At 48.9% G+C, this 14747-nt stretch overlaps 1 protein-coding gene across 1 annotated transcript in view; it reads right to left on the bottom strand.

Annotated features, from left to right (window-relative positions):
• CTNNA1 (catenin alpha 1) overlaps positions 1 to 8117 on the bottom strand; it is a 112056-nt gene extending 103939 nt beyond the window's left edge. Inside the window, exon 1 of the mRNA XM_032196655.1 lies at positions 7995 to 8117. The gene's annotated coding sequence lies outside the window, so the exon portion shown is untranslated. The remainder of the gene's footprint in view (positions 1 to 7994) is intronic.
• Positions 8118 to 14747: the final 6630 nt, after the last annotated feature.

Here is a 14747-nt window from a genome sequence, read left to right as displayed (position 1 = left end):
CTGCAGCCAGCCAGAAGGGCCACGCACCCGCAGCTTCAGAGAGGAGCAGCATCCCTCGCTAACTCAGCTCTGCAGCAAAAGCAATCTCACCCCCCCAACCCCAGCCCTCTTGCCACCACTCTCCCTAGATTTAAGCTTGTGCTGACAGCACCTGCAGACAGGACAAGCAGACCCAGCTGGAGTGGGGATGTCAGAGCCCAGGTGAGAGCCGTACATCTGCGGGACCACTTCAGTGCCGCTCCTGAGAGCCCTCTTCTCACCCCTGAAGCTCAAATCCCTGGGGAAGTAAGGCTTCCCTAAGCCATTAATGGCAGAAGAGCTGCCTGCCACTTACAGCACGAATTTCAGACCCTAGGGGAGTCGCAGGAGCTGGAGATGTAATAGCTAGGCTGGGGCTACAGAGCACACCGCCACGAAGCCCAGGCCCTGCCAGCACAGGTTCCCGTTACCGATGTAAGTTAGCAGTGAGTGAACGTGAGGAAAAAGGGACAACCTTGTGGCACAAATCAATTTGTTAAAAGGGTTCCTCAAAGTTTGTAATAAATTGACCTACTTTACCAGTTGGCACAACAATCTGCCAGTTCTGCAAAATTAATTCTTGTTTAGCTTGCAAAAAAAAACAAAAACAAAAAAAAAAAACACAATTGCTAGCAATAAAAGGCAAACAAACCCAGGGTATTTTCATCCAGATCTTCTTCAGCTCTCCATAAAAGTGCAGTTTAAGCTGTGGAGTCAGAAATAACCAGGACCTGACCCCACTCCAACCACATTTCTATTCCCAAATGGATGCACTGTTATGCAATACCCTTCCGTGCTTTCCGCTGACCCCATCTCCTACATCTGGGCTTTCATTAACAGTTATGGAACTGCAGTATGCAAATACGGGGGCTGTTGGAGCTGACACTCATGTTTTGAAAGAAGAGAAATGAGACTCTTCTAATTAGAGGTTTGATAAAAGAATTTGCTTAAACATGGACAAAATGGACAGTCTATACTGAGAGAGTAAACACGATACTCTTCTCAATTGCACCACCAGCACAGAAACAACTGAAGACCACAGAGCAAGAACTCACCATCACGTTACAGAAGTGAGAAAGTATTTTCTCCATTGCCTTTTCTATTTGCATAAGCTACTGAGAGAGCAACAGCCACTAAAGCAAAGAAGAATGTGAGCTTAAAGATTCCTCAAAAGTACAATGCTTTCTCAAGTTTCAACCAAGTCATTTAGAATTTCTTTCCCAGGCCTTCGCTTTCATTCAGGAACACTCATCTAAGAAGTGACAAAGCAATTAGTGGGGGGAAAAATACAGAATAAAATCCAGAAGCGATAATGCCCAGAAATTCTCTTTATGCACACGGCAACCTTCAATAACATCTTTTCACTATAAACAAGGAATTAGTTATGTGGGAATAAGAATTGCACCATCATTGCACGCCTCCAGACAACTCTCAACTTGCAGCTCCACCAACACATGCTGCTGGTTAAGAAGGAAGGAAAAACAGAAAAACAAACCCCAGGATGAAGAGCGAACATGAATGTAATACACAAGTGTTGTTTGGATGAGCTAAGTGTCTTTTAACTGACTGCAATTATCTGGAGGAATAGGTACGGGAGGATGCTCTAACAAACACCTTCTCCTCTCCCCACCAGCCTGGAACAAAGCCAAAGACACTGCCAACGTGGAGGGGATGGACCAACAGCAGCTTCACAGCTTCTCCAGAAGAGCAAATCAGGTAGTAATAATTAAAAAAAACCTGTTGTAATTAATTTTTGGATGCACACCACAGCTGTCTGCAAAGCCACAGCCAGACCCACCAGGCACGAAGTCGCTGTGAGTACGCAGCGGTCTGCCCGGACAGAAGCCTCTGCCTGTCACTGCCTTAACGTGTGGATGGCCAGTGAAAGCAGCTTTTGGAATTTAAAATAATAATAAATCTCATTAATCCACCCACATTTCCAAAAACAGGAGGAAGGAACTGGAAGGTTTGAGAGGAAGGAGTCATTGCTTGATGGTTTTTGCTGGGGGAGAAAAAGAGAGAGAGGGTTAATCTGCTAACAGCGATTTACTGAGTTAAAAAGGAGTTACAGCCTGCTTAAAGAAACTTTTCTCTCTGTCTCCTCACCTCCAAGAGGAAGAAACAAGACACAGCTCCTGTCCTGTCCCACCACCTTTCCACCAGCACTCAGGTTCTGCTGAACTCCGCACCCTTCACTGATAGCCACTGACTTGCCAGACCCACGACGATGTTCATTAAACACAACCAAACTATCCTGCAAATTCCTGCAAACTCAGTAAAATGGCTTAAACCACCTGATGGAAGAGTACTGATACACACAGACAAGAAAGGAACTTTTGTCCCCCCAGCCCTTTCAGGCTATAGGATTTTTAACCCTGTACAACCAGCTTGCATTACTCTGTTTCACTACAAATAAGCCTTCCAGCTTTTTTCTTTTTTTGCTGGTGTTTGTTGCATTGAATTTCATTGCTTTTCTCCCTAATCCCAGCTAAAAGTGAAGAAAAAAATAAAAAAACGATTATACTGCTCTCTTCAGTGTATTAGTACAAAATTAGAGCACTTTGAGGACTCCAGCAGCAGTGGAACTGCCCTGGACCAACAAGTAATGGCTAAGCCACTGCCCTAGGAGCACTCCCCACAGCTCTGCTCTTAGGGCACGTTGCTTAATGTGAGTTAGGAAACATGTTTCCAGTTGTAACAGCAGAGATTCATAATAAAACACATTTTCCAAGTGGCAGTAACTATAAACCAATACTTCATAGAGAAATTTCAGCCGTTTTCATATGACCAAACCAGGTGATGGCTTTTTGCTCTCCCAGAAAATCCAGCATGTTCCTCCTTTGTATCAAGCCTTTCAACTCCCAGCCAGGTTTGTGGATTTGAAAGAAGTTAAGTCACTGAACTGTGCCTTTTGGAAACAATGACCTTTTCTTACGTTGTACTTCCTCCTTTTATTGCTTGCTTGTTCCCCTCCCATTTCAGGATGGCATTACACACTCCCACCGCCCAAGAAAGAGACAGAGAGGGATATGGAGACGAGAAGCTGAACGATTGTGAAAGGTGGCCAGGGTCAGAAGTTCTGAACGGGGCCACCACCTACGAGCATCCACCAGAGCTCCGAGGCATCACATGGAGCCACTAGCGTGACACAGAAGGCATGGGACTGCATGGGACTGACCCTGGGGTTCCTGCCCTATCCCCTCCTTCTGGCGGTGTTACCTGGCAGCCTGGCAGAGGACCCGTAATTTCAGACCTCACCAAGGACCAGGAGACGGGCACAGAGCCGATGGGACCCATCCAACCAAGGCCTCCCCGCAGCCAGGGGCGTGCAGGCAGGACGGGAGGCTGGGCGGGCATCTCAGCCACACTCATCACATCACACCAAGCGCCCCGCTCACCACCTCCAGCTCCTTGTTCTGACTTCTCATCCTTTAAATACATTATTTCAATTCCAAGATGCTTCGGCTCAGACACCTGGACACCAGGTACTGCTGGAAACGAACTGTTCCTCCACACTGACAAATCACACGCGAAGCCCGTACGGAGCTCATCACCTCCACACATACCCGCAAATGTTATTTTATGAATTATCCAAGATCCCAAGCATCTCCTCGACATTGAGCAATGAGACTCGCTAGGTCTCCGAGTCATGCCAGAGGAAATTAGTTTTACAAGCATACATTACAATGACACATTTGCAAGCAGGATGGTACAGGACAGGCAGCTTGTACATCTCCATTAACTGCATTTATGCAGCAGAGACCCGCGTGCACCTTCCCGCGTCTGTCAGCACACAGCCAGCTCCGTCCTCTGCTGCTCGACAACGCTGCCTCTGAATACAATTATTATTCTAGTCAATAAAAAAAATTACCTTTCTATGGCGCCAGCTGAAAATCTCAAGAGCACTTTGCAAAGATGAATACTGACTTGCCCAGTGCTACGCAGGTTAAACACCATTTTATAGGCACACAGCTCAGCCTTGTTTACATGAAAAATTAAGCTGACCCTTCTGGGTATGCGAAGCTATATTGCTAGCGTAGCCTTTGTGCAGACTATTTAAGTGGATCTCGTAGGCAGAGTTTGTATCACCCAGAAAAAAAGACAGGACACAAAAAATCCTCCCTTAAAGCCTTAGAGCTGCTTTACCACCTGTGAAAGCACCCAAAATAAACTGAACGAACAAAAACTTCGAACCCTTGAGGGGGTGGGAAAGGCGGTACAAGGGCAAGGGTTAAAAAAATGTTCCTGGTAGCACCACTTCTTTTTACTTCTGACTCCTTTATTAATTGAAAGGAAGCAAATCTGCTATTTCCCTGAACACCCTCTCAATCTGGTGCTGCACAGCAGCAAGGACAGAAGTGTCTGACCCAAGCTTTCTCATCTCCAGAAAAAAAAAAAATAAAACCTTCTTCTCCCGATCCTTCATCGGCTCTCCACAAGCCCTCTAATTTCAGTCTCTTTTTCTTAAAATAGCTGTTGAAGGCTGCTCCAGAGCAGGGAGCACCAATGGGCTCTCAGCACCCCAGACCTAACTTACACCAACATCTCATTTGCTCCCTGGCATCAGCTCCCGCTGACCAGAAAGCTTTCTGAAGCACCAGCAGCAAAGCATTGCTCTGCTCCCTAACAAGGCAGGGACAGCTTAGAAAACTGGATGTAGTTGGGAAAAAACACACAGAACTAAATCTGTATCTCATTAGCAGCAGCAAAACCCTACCTGCCACGCTGCTGCCACTGCTCTAGCTTATTTGCTCGCCCCCTCGGAAACATTAAGGAATTTAACTCACTCCTAGATCATCACGTACATCAACACTCCTCCTCTTTGTGTCATTTAATATATTAAAACAGCCCTGCTGGGGAGCTGGTGGGCATCCAGTTTGGTTCAATGTTCTCACTGCTGTTCCACTCCACCTTGGTAAGTTATCCCCGTTAGTTAGAACTGCCCCCAAGCTTGCTTTTCCCATTCGTAGCTGCCTGGTTTAAAGAAAACATGTCAAAATATACTCTGAGTTTAGATGATTAATCAAGTAGCTGTCTTATAAATTAGAAAAATGATAAGAGAATTAAGGCGATGTCAAGGGCCTAGCGGAGAACCTCCCTTTGCAAACTGGGGTAGTTTAGATCTGAATACCGAATAATTTCCATCACTTCACACAGCACAGAAAAAAGGTTGCTCCCCTTTGATTCCACCAGAGCTGTTTATAAACATCTGTGAAAGGACCAGCAGATGTTTCACATGGTGCAGCTGGGATTAACTATCAAAAATATGTAATCATGCTCAGATAAAAGGTAGCTGGCTCTTTAAAAAGAACAGTCGAGGAGGAATTATGAATCATATTTGAGTATCAGATTTGCTAGTAGGAGAGTGCTATAGTAAGCCATTACGCACAGGAAAACAGAGTCACGCCCATTGTCACCCTGACTGGAAGCCGATGAGTCGCAGGTTTTCAGGAGAAAGATCCCTTTCGCAGCTGCAGTCACTGCATGCCTGCTGCGACTCCTTTACCTCAAAGAAAAACCTCACTGCATCTACTCCTACCTGCCACTGTTGCTTCCCAGTGCCACAGGTCACCCTCAGTGCTCAGCTTTTCTGTTTACTTCCTCCAGCAAGGGTGCTGGTACACGGCTTTGTGCGTACTTTTTATTTTCAGTCTCACACGCTGGATTAAAATAGTATGGAGCTAAAAGTAGTAATTATCAAACATCTGCACTTTCTGTGAAGCTGCAATTCTGTTCAACCAATGCACGAGCTACAAGCTCACTGAGCGGAGCTATTCCGGATTAGCTATAAAGCTAAATTAGGGTGAATTCCCAGAAGTAATAAAGAACCCAAATCCTCAAGGTTATATACATTAACGTTCCACAACACGAGACTCGGAGCAATTTCCAATCACGGCAAGATAGCAGAAAACAGTAACAGCCATTCAAGGCTGTGCTGGGTGACTTTGTCTCAGTCTGGTATGGTCCCAACAAAGTAACAGTCACTCCTCTTTCATTCACCAAGTCTCCTCTGGCGTCCAGCAATGCTGAGAGATGCCAGCAGGACTGAAGCTGACACAACACAGCAAGTGCCCTGACAGGATGGCACGGCCTCCTATGTCCTCACCCCAGGCTGACCTCGCTATCCATCTATGACGAGTAGATTGCTTTGGCCGTTAAATGCTTGTGAGCTTAACTAATTCTCTCCGTAAGAAAAGAAGTTTAGAAATCAAATCGTAACATTAGACACAAGTTCAGTGCGGGTCTGACTTTCCACTGAAGCCTATTTCCAGCCCATAAACATTTCTACTTATGTGGATTCTTTTGCAAGATCAGTTTCTCCATCTCACAGCTGCAGAAGGAAGATATTCATGCCGCTGAAAACACACAAATTAATTTGCTATTACATCTTTCAATTCACTTTATCAGACCCACTGAAGCCCTGTGAAGAAGCCGTACATTAACGTTTGCCATTACACGTCAGACCCTGGAAACGCTGATGTTTCACAAAGCTGGAGGATGTACCGAGACCTAAATATATGCTTCAGTATTTTAAAGTCAGGGCAGGATTTCTAATCTCTGCCCGCTGCGCTCCCCCCTGCCACCTTGGGTAAACTTTTAATCTCGGATGCGGAGGCCTATTATTAGAGCTGGCTGAAAAAACATGAACGACTGAAGGCACGTTGTTTGTTATGGACAAGGTTGGGGCAAAGCATTTTAAAAACAAAAACTAAGTCATTGTCTGTTTCTCCTGAGAAAAGTCAAAGGCATTTCCTTCCAAAACGGCTTCTCTGTGAATAGCAAACTGTTAATGACTCAACATCAAACAATGCCCTCTTTAAACAAGAAGTTTCAATTCGACAAGCAGAAACAACTCTCACCAAACACTTAAGGCGGCCCTAGCACCCAAAGACCCGGCGTTTTGGGCCATAAACTGGGCTTTCGGTCCATTTCAGAGCAGGCCGGAGCTGAGGAGCCCCAGCCTTTCCTGGGCTGGCCGTGGAGGCTGTGTGCTGGGAGCAAGGCGCTGCCAGCAGGGCCTCTCCCACCGCCCCCGCTTCCCCGCAGGAAAAACGCAGGAAACAACAAGGAACCGGAGTGAGCCCCGGGAACACCTTTCACAAAAACACAAAGGGAAAATAAAGGGGGGGAGGTGAGGGGAAGCAGCACAGACCCTGGCTTAGCCCAACCCAGCCGCCCCTGGTGGGTCTGGGTGCTGCAAGCAGGATTTGGGCACTCGCAGCCCGCGTGGGACAACACAGCTCCGGCAGGGGACACAGCCAGGGGGGGAGGCCCAAGGAGCCCCCCAGCTCCCTGCTAAACCCCAAAGCCACACAGCTCCTGGGGGCTTCCAGCCCGAGGCACCGTGGGGCAGGCAGGGGTAGGAACAGGCCGGTCCATCCCAATGGGCCGGGGTAAATGGGGCCGGGAGCCTTTTGGGGCACGAGCAGCAGGACAAAACTTGTGGCCTGCAGAGGAGCTCCGCACTTCTACCACACGCTGCCGGGCCGGAGCTGGGCAAACAAAGTTGTGCTGAGGGGAGCTGCCGGCACGGGCTGTGCTCGGAGCACGGGGGCACGGGCACGGGCACATTATGGCCTCGGGGGGCCGCCCACAGAGGCATCGCCCCCACCACCCACCCGAGCCCACCCCACGGCGCCCCCCACCCTCCCCAGGGCCGAAACCTTTTCCCCACCCCCCCCCAGCCACCGAAACTCGCCCAGAGTTGGCCGAAACCCCAGCCCCTGCCGAGCCCACACGCCCCAAAGCGCGGCCCCAGAGCCAGGCCCGGGCGGCGCCCCAGGCCCCAGCCCGCTCCCGGAGCCCACCCCCAGGGTCCGGACCCCGAGAGGGCACCCGAGGAGCCCCCCGCGAAGGGACCCGCGGGCACGGAGCGATCCCAAAACGCCCCCCCCCGTACCCAACTCCCCCCCCTCCGGCCCGGCCAAAAGTTTCCAAGCGGCCCCAAGGCGGCGAGGGGCGGCCCCGAGAGTTACCGGGGAGCTGGCGGAGGGCCCCGGCCGCTCTCTACTCGCTGCTGCCCGGCCCCCGGCCGCTTTGTCCCGGCCGCCGCCCGCTGCCGTCCCGCGGAGGCTCTGGGCTCTTCCGGCGCCTCCCGCCGCCGCTCCCCGCCCCGCGCCGCCCGGCCCGGCCCGGCCGCTCCCCGCGGCGCCGCCCCCGCAGCGCCCGCGGCCAGGTGAGGGCTGGGGGCGGCCCGGCCGCCGGGCCCATGGTGGTCGCAGTGCACCCCGCGGCTCCCCTCGGCCCTTCCCCGGGGGTCCGGGCCCGCAGCAGGGCCTGCTTCAGGCTGGCTGGGCTGGGTCCCGAGGTGGGATCGAAGTTTGCAGTGGGAACTCCTCGTGGGGATGGAAAATGGCCGTGGTGGTGATCAGGCACTGCGCTGGGAAACACCACCAAGGAGAACCGCCAGCTAACACAAGTCCGCTGCTAAATCACATCCCTCAGCACCGTGTCTGTTAAACACACTCCGTCACCCCCTGGCAGCCTGTCCCAGTGCCCCACCACCCTTTCCATGAGGAAATTCTTCCCGATGTCCAAGCCAAACCTCCCCTGGCACAACCCGAGGCCACTGCCCCAGGTCCTTTCACTTGAGTGAAACTAACACCTCCCGACTGCAACCTCCCATCGGGTCGTCTTGGAGAGCTGTGAGGCCTTCTCTCGGCCTCCTTTTATACAGAATAAGCAGCCCCAGTTCCTTTGGCCACTCCTCATATGTCTTGTTTCCGCTGAAGAGGTTTGTAGGCTGCCCGAGGCTGGCGACATTCAAAGTCCAAGCCATGGTTGCTGACTGGGGCGTTACCGAGTCATAATTAATCTTCTGATATCTCATTTCAGCAAGAGAAAACATCCATTGTACCCTTGGTTGTGAGAGTTCATAAAAAAAGTTTGAGGCACCTTCCTGGGCTGCTGCAGGGTGCAAGGATAGCAAACCGACTGGGAAACTGGTAGGGGCCTTACAAGAAAATGGAGAAAAAAATGGAGAAAAAAATGGAGCTCAGTTCCTCTGGGGTTATGTAAAATGGTGTTTTCTTTTGGAAAAATAATGTATATTATTTTCACATTCTTGAGAGCCGTTGCTTTCAGGAAAAGTCTTGTTTTCATGCAAATGTCTCTAATGATGAAAATGCAGACAAGAAGGGATACAGGAGGAAATCCGTGACATAAAAGCACCGCCAAGCAGTGACAAGGCAGATGTGGGGGATTTCCTGAGCTGGGGTTTGCTATTTCTAGTGTCTGGCGTAATCAGCACCAGAGCCCCTGCCAGAAGAGAGTGAGTTTTTAGGAGCTGAACATTAGTCAATGGAGGTAGATTTGTGGATAGGAAGAGCTGCCTTTAAGGAGTAATTTATTTCAAATGCTTTGAAAAATGTCAGTGACCATTTTTATCCTGTACCAAATGACTGGGATTTTTCACAGTATGTTTTGACATGACTTTTAATTCAAATATCTCTACAGAACTTATGCTTGCACTGGATTGTGAAAACAAATGAATAAATTTAATACATTTCATGACTCATTTACTGATATTTCTGAGATACCTGAATCTATTTGCTCCATCCATTGATATTAATCAAAATACACAGAGACTGGGCAACCATCGGGGAGTGTACATCCGAGCTTTCTAATTTAGCCGAGGGAGCAAAGAGCTTGTGTAGGTTCCCCAGTGGCCAGCCCCCAGCCAGAGGCACCGCAGAGGCACGCAGCAGTTTATGACTGCGATTTTCCTCCGGGTCTGGGTTCAATGACATTAACAGGACCCCGTTTCCTATTTTTGCCATACTTCTGCAAGCCGTTCCTGCAGGAAGACAGACGGTGTCCTGCAGCGATTTAGATTGCATTTTTCCTTCCTGCAGGTTTAATCCAAGAAAGGGATCCAAGACAGGGAAATAAATGCAATGCCCCTGTTTTACAATCCAGAAAGAAAATAGGGATCAAGAGTCCGACCTTGTGAGCAAAGTTAATCGACAGAAAGCGAGATCTATAATCATGATACTGAAACGTTAGTTATTAAAATAATATAGGTGTCTTAACAAACAGACTCAGTGTCTTAACAAACAGACTCCCCTTCAGAAACATAGAGAAAACAGATTTTTAAGCTCTTTGTACTTCCTGCTTATACCAAACCATTAATATTTTGGTGTCAGTTGCACCAGGGATTCAAACTACTCATTTCTGATCTGTAGCATACTCTCAGTAAAATTGAGTTTACACTTCAATAGCTTGCTTTCTTTCATTACTCCTTTTAATATCATGTCTTGGCCTCCTGTGGTGGCTTCCACATTCGTCGGTTTTGCACGTCTCACATCCTTTCAGGACAAAATGTCAGATTAAAAAAAAAGTCCCTTTTAAAACTACAAACTCAAAGGTAGAAGGCCTGGAGTGGTGGAGAATCACACGTTCTGTACTGTGCTGCTGAAAAGCAAAGCAAAAAGTAGGCAATCAGCTGGCAGCTCTGTTGGTTCGTGGATCAAGTTAAAAGACTCAGCAAACAAAAAACAAAATCATGTAAAAATAGAGCCAGCTAGGTTGGGATTGGACTTTGTCTCTTAATTAACAGCTCGCTCTGGAACATGGTGGCAGGCTCTGTCAACGAGACTGAAATGCGGGGTGTTGTTTAGACAGGCACCCAGGAACAATTGCTAGCACTTCCCATCCAGCAAATGTCATTAAGACAGCATCAGGCTGTGCCAGCAGCTGAAATCCAATCCATTTTCTGAAATGAGTCAGAAGTTTTCTGCTTGACCCTGAATCTCCCTTTTAACAATGTTTGTGGTTTTGTAATTCCATTTTCTTGTAGGTTTTTGTTTTTGTTTTTGTTTTTTTTTTTCCTCCGCGTTTTTCTCACCCCTTTTCACTAGGTAAAAAGCAAATATAAACCCAGGGAGAGAACAGGCAAGGAGAGGCTGCTGCAGTGATACCGCAAGTAGGTTGTTAAGCACAAAACAAACAAACACTTTCAGTCCTGTCTCTATTAGGGCAAAACGAGGTGTAGCACGTCACAGCAGGCCACGGCTGGCGATTGCGCACTGCTGGCAACATAACTGCATTAGTCAGAGGTGTGCACAAGGGCAATCCCTGCCTAGCGCTGCTGAAGGATACCCGTGTGGGTGTAGTCACAGCAGCAAAGCTGCCCTTTCACCATTATAACCCAGGGTAGGTTTGTGTGCCAAGCAAGGGTCTTGTTTATATAGCACCTGGTGTACCTGTGCTGTCTACTAGTCACAGCATACACGGGGTCTAAATGATGTGCTTTAGCTAGAATTGGATTTTCTGTTTCTGTGACAACATTACTGAAAGTAAAATAGTTGCTCTATGCATACATTCATGCCTGTTTCAAAGCGTACGCTTGATCTTTGTGTATATGTGCTTTTGTTGTGTGGGTTTTTTTTTTTGTTTTGTTTGTTTGTTTTTAATACAAGCATTTCAGTTTTATTATTTCTGAGAACTCATCATTGAAGCAAAGTGAGAAGTGTAAAGACAGGACTGCTGGGTCAAGGAGTGGTAATGGGGGAATCAAGAGAAAATGGGAGAGGGCAGGAAATGAAAGGAATGAGGGAGAGAAGTGGGAAGGATGCAGAGCAATGCTGGTAGAAGTTGCTGCAGACGAGGCTGAATGGTCTGTGGGAAGAGTAAAAATAAGTTAAAAGAATCTGAGGGTCCAAATAGCAGGGGGTAGAGGCTTTCTGCAAGCCGATGCCATGCCGTGCAGGAAGAACAGCCACAGAGGAGTGACAGGGTGCAGAGTCTTGTCACCTCTGCCCATCCCTGCCTCGCTGCCCATCTCTTGGTCTGCCAGCATGGGGGGCAGGGGCAGGGTGGGGACCTTGCAGCTGGATGGGCTTCAGTCTGGGGCTTACCCCAAAAAGCAGCATCCCCTCGGGTGGCTCTGGTGAAGCCAGCGATGTAGCACAGTGAGACAAAGTGGAGGGTCTGGCACAAACACCATCTCATGCATGGTGTGGCACTGAGTCCCAGGGGCTCCCCAGTGTCAATCTCAGTGTCCCCATGCAGCTGGGAAACATCACCATTCCTCTGCATGGCTCCTCACACTAAGGAATAAGAAACTCTCCCAGGATCCAGTTAGGAATCTGCACAGCCAGGAAATAAATCTCAATGTCCTGGGGCGATGGATGCCTCAGGATTGTGCTAGCAGAGTGGAAACACTGGTAGGTGCTGCTTTTGGTGGGACTGCAGCCGCACCACCTGAGCCGTGCATTTCAGAGCTAAAGCACCCACCTCAATTAAAGAAACCTGAGTCAGGAGAACAGCTTTACCGGTTCATCTGCACCTACACCAGGGGCTCGTGCTGGCATCGTTGGCTGCCTGGGGATGGGACTTGCTGCCTCCAAGCTCGGCACAGTCTGTTCCAGCCAGGGCTACAGCCACGGTGCTTGTCCTGCCCAGTGACTCCAGGGCTTACAACTACTTCATTCACCACCACTGCCCACCTTCTCAAAGAAAAATGTTCTACTAGAAACATGCTGTGCTTCATTCTTAGAAAGCTACTGGATTCTAACTGAAACACGTCTCTTCCTCTGCTGCTAAATGTTCCTTGGGCCTGCAGAAAGAGAAAGCGATCCGTAAAACCAGCATGACCCCAAACCCAGGGGCTGGCAGCACAGGTCAGCATCCTCCCCCCTTCCATGGCATGGGCATCCTGAAAAAACAGGCGGAAACCCTAACGAGGAGAAATTATGCTGTCCCAAAAGAGTCAGCATGAACTGGGTTCACTGGTTGCTGCTTTGCCAGCAGTGCAGCCAGAGCAGTTTGCATTCACCTCCCGTTCGCACAGCCTTTGTGTAATAAACTGCCGTAGCCCCAGAGAAGGGAACATTCAAAAAAGTGCCCCGAGGCAATGCATAGCAGAAGCCTGAGAATCCTACTGTATGAGTCACTGACCTCCACACGCTGCATCTATTTTAGCCTTTAATTAATAAGGTTTTACATTTCTTTGGCACTTTCCATCTGGGAAGATACTAAAATGCTGTGAAGACTAAGGGCATACAGAACCACTGAAATGTGGTTCCCAGAGAGGTGGGACTGTGCAGGGAAGGAAAGCTTAGCCAAGGGCACTGGGAGAACATTCTTAATTTTAAATAGAGCCTCCGTTATATCACTGAGCATTTCATATCCACGGAGAATAGAAGATTTTAGTTTCTAAGGCACCACTTGAATAAATAAAGAAAGCAATCTACAGTGCTTATCCTGGGGGGACGCAGTGCAAAACAAGTGCTGGGTGATTTTAATTTAGGGTGCTAGAGGACCCTGAGATAACCCACAAATTTAAGGCATCATTGGATCAAGGCTTTCCTCCTTCCTGACGAATATGTTATTTCCCAATGCTAGACAAAGGCAGAAGCCAGTGGAGGAAACAAATCCCGTGCTGCCAGCAGCTGGCCCTGCACTGGAGCATCCAGAGGCTTCAGCAAGACAAAATCTGGCCCCAAACACCAAGTGGGACAATGGAGGAAGCACCGTGGAAACCCTCCTGCTGTCCCATGGCCAAGGTGACCTGGAGGGGAGCTGGTGCTGCTCTGCAGCAGCACCGGTCCCTTCCTTCCACCCCCAAAAGGTTGAGCTAATTAGAGGAAGCTTTCTGCCCAGCTGACCTCCCCAGCAGAGATGTTCGTGCCCATGAGCTGGGCCCGGTGCAGTGCTACACCGAGGGGACAGAAGCACTGGTCAGCTGCAGCTGACACCCCCTTTGCTAAACCCTTGGCCAAAATAGGCTGGGAACAGTTGGCTGCAAGGAGATTTCAAAGGGATGTCAGCATTCTCTTTTTCTCCATGCAATTCCAGCCTATTTTTATCTGCCTCTTTCTGGAAGAGATACACGGGTATGGCCAGGGCGAGTCGTAAACTTTCATTGCTTCCTGAGGAGAAATTGCAGGCAAATTACAGGCTGGCGCACTCCTTTTATGTCTGTGCTGCTCGGGGCATGTCAGTGCTGCTGCATTCCTTCCTGCCCTGACACATTCCTCACCACTGCGTCCCCCCTGACGGACACTGCTGGTGTGCCTCCGTGCTTAAAACACCCGGCACGCTCACCACGGGGTGAGCTCTCAGTGGGTAGCTGCAGAAACACCCCCCAGGTGGGCCGAGTGCCTCGGAATTCCCTAGGAGCAGGGATTACTGGCAGACAATCACCTCTTTCTCGTGAAGACAAACGCGTACGGTTTTTATTCTTTTGTGCCAGCAGGGAAACTGAGGCACGGCAGGTTGGTGGCACTCTCAGATATAAGCAGTGGAAAAAACCCAAACTCGTGTCCCCACCATCCCCAACCCCTGTGTCCAAGCTCAGGTCTTGCCCCTCTCCTCCCTGCGGCTGGCAATCCTCTGACACGTGGCTCTCTGGGCATTGAAACTCCCTCCAAAGGGAGACATGCTGTCGTCAAGGTGAAAAGTATTGCTGCTGAAATGTGATCAAAGAGGGAGTTATCAACTTAAGTGTACTCAGGAGTTTCTGTTTCAGACAAGAGAGTTATCATCGAGAAACCAATCTTATAAGGTAGCTGCTATTGACAGGGAAATAAAAGGAATACAGTTCTTACCAGACAGACCTAAGTTGCTCCAAATTGCTGTCAGCTTGAAATATCTCACTGGTAATTTGTTTTCAAATTCTTTCTCCCTAAATTTGATTTGTTGCTGTACAGTGGAAGATCTATTCTGCATGGCATCTTGGAGAGCAGTCCTCGTGTCCTCTCGCCAATTGTTTGTGAGCTATCACT

The sequence above is a fragment of the Aythya fuligula genome, chromosome 14 (assembly GCF_009819795.1).
Source record: "Aythya fuligula isolate bAytFul2 chromosome 14, bAytFul2.pri, whole genome shotgun sequence".
Classification (NCBI taxonomy): Eukaryota; Metazoa; Chordata; class Aves; order Anseriformes; family Anatidae; genus Aythya; species Aythya fuligula.
Note: the sequence above shows the minus strand (reverse complement) of the source record. Positions and strands in the feature narration are given on the sequence as shown.